This window comes from Paroedura picta, chromosome 4 (assembly GCF_049243985.1).
Source record: "Paroedura picta isolate Pp20150507F chromosome 4, Ppicta_v3.0, whole genome shotgun sequence".
In the NCBI taxonomy this organism is placed as follows: Eukaryota; Metazoa; Chordata; class Lepidosauria; order Squamata; family Gekkonidae; genus Paroedura; species Paroedura picta.
Window position 1 is genome coordinate 6911693 of NC_135372.1, and position 4860 is coordinate 6916552.

Below are 4860 nucleotides of genomic sequence, written 5' to 3' on the forward strand. Positions count from 1 at the left end.
CTCTGTCTCTGTGTACCCTACTGTAGAATCAGGACGGCCGAAAGCGGCCTCTCTAGTGATTGTGTATATTCTGGTACTGTTGTGTGGGTTGGAGGTTGGAGGGGTGTTAGTTCAAGGACTTTTTGGAATGTGGGGTGAAATATGTGCGAGTGGGGTGTTAGTTCAAGGATTTTTAGGAGTGTGGGGTGAAATATGTGCGAGTTTAAGAAGTCACACTGGAGTCTTGTAATAAAATTTGCAATAACATTTTATTTTAAAAAACATTTTAACAGGGGAAAAACATTAGGGAATGAAACTTGGAGCCCCACCAGCACCACCCCCCCCCCACCCCCCTGGAAAACCAAATTTTTTTTAACAAAAGTATATATTTAACAGGGGAAAAACATTAGGGAATGAAACTTGGAGCCCCACCAGCACCACCACCCCCCAACCCCCCTGGAAAACCCAATTTTTTTTAACAAAAGTATATATTTAACAGGGGAAAAACATTAGGGAATGAAACTTGGACCCCCCCCAACCCCTACCCCAAAACACAAACAGGAAACAAAACTCAGGTCCCACTGCTCCCCTGCCCAGCCCCTTCCATCTCCCTCACTCTCCTGCTCAACCTTCCCACGGACCCCCGGACTTTGCGGCGGAAGAGTTCCTCATCCTCCTTCTTCTTAACTGTGTGGGGAGGGAGAAAAAGTACACATTAGTGCCACACATATTTTCAAATTTCTTTAGTTTACATGCATACACTTTTTAGTGGCCTTAGCCACAGTGTGAGAAGAGTTGGGCAGTGGGGAACATAACCTACGTTCTTCCGCCTCCCTCTGCTGCCTTTGCCGCTCCATCTCCCCTTTTAGGTCTGCCACTTCAGCCTCTAAGGCAGTCACCCTGGCTTCCATGGCACGCAGCCTTGCCTCCATAGTTTCTGCTATAGAAATCAAATAAAGAATTTAATCACACTTCAAATGGAAGCATCACAGCGGTCTCCCATATGGCTCCATGGGGGTACACACACATGGGTCTCCCTCAAAGACATAAAACTCTCACCTGCAGCCTGTCCCGAGGTGGAAGGTCCCTCTTCCTCCCCCTCCTCACGCTCAGGTGCTTTTGCCAGCTTGGATGGTGATTGTGTGGCTGGGCAAAGAAAAAGACAAATCATAAGTAAAAGCACACAAACCAGAGATGAAACACAGCTGGTGGACACACCACAGTTAGAGTCTAAGCGCATAACCAAAGTGGTTCTACAGTACTGGCTGGCTAAGTCAGAGGGGGTTGACAGCATCTAAATACTTTCTTGAATTTCATTGGGGACAGTAGGGGAAAGAGGCAGCTAGTCATTCCATGCATGTTTAAGGGCAAAACACAACGAGGGCAGCACTCACCCATATGCCTCCTCATGTCCAGGGGGGGCTTCCCAGCCTTCTCCCATATTTTAACCATCTGGTCGTGGAAGACCGTTCTCCCACTTGGCTGCGGGATCCCCCCCCCCACTGTTCCAGACTATTGAGGAAGTCCAGCTTCACTCGTTTAAATTTTGTCCGGACCTGCTCCCAGGTCCGGACGTAGCCCCTCTCCCTCAGCTTCGATGCCAACACCAGGTAAGCACCCTTGGTGTGGCAGTGGGTGCTGGCCATAAGGCGGCCAACACTTTTCGATTGGAGCACAAGCTCCAGAAGTGCCTCAGCCTCGGCGCGCTGCCAGAAGGAGCCCTTCCGTGGCTTCGGCATCTTCGGAATGACGGTTAGGGAACGAACGTGCGTTGCTCCGATCGACCACCCCTATTTTAAATGTATCAAAGCTGCCCACCAATAAAATTATTCCTTGGAACATAAGTGGATTGATCCTCCGGTTTGACAGGGGTCGCCAATACTTCCTGGCTACCCGCCTCCCCGAACTTTCCCCATTCAGCGCTTCCGTATTGTGTTTGTCAATTTCAGTGGGGAGTTAGCATTTAGGGCTGTCAAAGTGCTTTTGGACCAGAGAATCCCCGTTTTTTTGCTGGCTAAGTACACAAACCGCACAAGACAAGGTTAAACAAAGAACACAAAACTTTATTCAACAACAGAGTAGGAAAAACAATTAAACATGCCTCCTGTTTCTGTAGATGTGGGTGGCTATGGCGTCCCGAACCTTGCACCCCTCAGCATATATCCTTTTTCTCCTTGCTTCAGGGATGTCCTGTGTATCCTGAAGGACTACAGGTTCAGGTTCGTCCTCAGGGAAGGGGATGTTATGTCCCTTGTCCTCGCATATGTTGTGCAAAATCACACATGCGATTATCAGCGGAGTCACATTGTCAATATGTACATGGAGTCGTGACATTAAACAACGGAACCGTGACTTCAAACGTCCAAAGGCACGCTCCACTACATTCCTTGCCCGGGAGTGACTGAGGTTGTAGTGGCTCTGCACGTCTGTCCTTGGCCGCTTGTAGGGAGTCATGAGCCAGCGTCGTAATGGGTAGGCTCCGTCCCCGAGGACCAACGCCGGCACACGCACGCCCTCAATGGTGGCGGTGGGGTTTCCTGGAACAAAGACCCCTTCGTCCATGGCTTTCCTGAGGTTGGATTCCCTGAAAACAAGGGCATCATGCCTCCTGCCACTCCACCCCACCTCGGCATCGATAAACCGGCCGGAGAAGTCCACTGTTCCTTGCAGGAGAACAGAACAAAAGTCCTTCCTGTTCCCGTACTCTTTTATGCTTCCCCCGGGGGCACGGATAGGGATGTGGCTTCCATCGACGGCCGCAAAACAATGCGGGAATCCAAGCCTGGCAAACCCGTCCATACTCTGGAATAAGGGAAAGAAAAGAATATAAGCCATGGCATGTCAGCGTGGGGTGTATCGCGTCTTCGTTGCTGACCTGTCAAACAAGAAAAAAAATTTAAGGGGCAAAGGGGATAGAATGACACTCACCGCTCCAAGCCGGTCTCCGAGGCACACGACTTTGCTGAACAATTCCGCCTCCATGGCGAGGCAGAACTCCTTAAGGATATCGCCAACCGTAGTGACTCCGAGTCCGAATTGCTGGGCTACTGTCCGGAAGTACTGAGGGGTGGCCAAGTACCACAATGCGGCAGCCACCCTTTTTTCAACTGGAACGGGGCGCCGCATGCCAGTGACTTGCCTCTCCATGCGGCCACGTAGAGCCTCCACGAGTTCAAAAAATGTCCCCCTCGACATCCTGAAGTTGGCAATCCAGTGGTCATCATCCCAGCGAGTCCACACAAAATTCTCCCACCAGTCAGAGGATCGTTCGTCTTCCCAGAACTGTCTGGGGAACCGGACCTCTGCCAGAGCTTGCCAGCGTTTCTTGGCCGCCATGGTTGCCCTTACAGAACGTCTTCTGCTGCTGGTCATCGTTCCGGCCACACGTTCTCGGTACTCCTCGATAGCAGACGTCCGACGCGACAAGGCGGTATGCATGCGCTGGACCACCGCGAGCATCTGAGCCAACAATTGAAAAATAAGCCTCTCCATTGCAACGTTGACCTGTGCTGCGGGCAGTAGGCTACGCAAACAAAAGAGTGAGGCCGACCGCGTGTCTGCCCAGGTGCATATAAGCAGGTAACCTGTGGGCGTGTACTGTGGGCGGGGATTAACCAATCAAACATGTCAATGCATCTGGTTCATAGAAAACAATAGAAAACACGTTCCAAGGGCGCCAATGATTGGACGATAACGCGTTGCTACGGGGTTTCCTGGGTTTTTTTTAAAAAAAGGGAACCCCGACAAGTCCGGCTTTAGGGTCGAGGTCAAAGGTGTGCCTGCAGTTTGATTGACGGGCACGGGAGGCCAGAAGCGCTAAAAAGGGACCTCCTTTGTAGCGATAAGACGGAGAACCGGAAGCCTGTGGGTTACGAAAGTGGCGAGAAGTGAAAGTGCCAAATTCCGCAAAAACCGCAGCTGTGCGTTACGGGCACAGCTAGTTACATTTCGCTACTTGAAGTAGCGCTTTCACAAACGGCAACCAAATAGCAACTTTGAGCTCTGTGCGAAATGGCCCTCACTGTCTACTTTCCTGTAACACTAACTGCACTTTAAATTCAAAAGAACCTCTGCAACAGCATCCAGTTTTGTCTGCACAACAACCCTGTGTGGTAGGCTTCAAATCTGCAGAGAGTTGCTTGGCTGTATTTTAAGTGAGAAGGGGCTTTTTTTCAGCCAACCCTTTGGCAGAAGGCTTAAAAGGAAAGCACAAGTCCCCCCCAGACTCCGTCGGGGCTGTCAGAGGCTCCTTCCCAGCAGGCCTAAGGGAGGGTGGCGGAGAGCCCTGACCAGCCTCCTGCCAGCTCCCTCAGTGGTCCGGGCCAAGGGAGGGAAGTGACATTGGACCTGACCGTTAGGCCAGCCCTAGAGACATGGCGGCCAGTGTGCCCCTGACCACCGCAGGGCCAGGAGGTTGGGAGGGTGAGAACGGAGGCTTGGACAGGCGTCTCCAGCCCTTTTCACCTACCTAACAGGGTATGTGTTGTGGGAGAGGAAGGGAAAGCGATAGTAAACTGCTTTGAGGCTCCTCTAGGTGGTGAAAAGTGGGATATAAAACCCAACTCTTCTTCTAGGTGGGGCTGCAAGAGTTTGAAGAGGACCGTGATTGAACCAAGGCCCCTGAGCAGGAGTCATGGGGAGGGGCAGTGGAAAGACAAACCCGGTTCTCCCTGCCAGAGAGTGCCACCCTTCACCACACCACACCTGCTGTGACACAAAGGGCTGAGGGTGCATGAAGCAGATCCTCATGTTGAGTTAAATTGAAACCCCCCCCCCCCTCCTGTGAGAAGTGCTCGAGGAGCTCAGGGAGTGTGGCCGATCCGACACACACATACACACTATGTGGGGGGGTTGTGGGCCTGCTTCCTGACACCCCCCCCC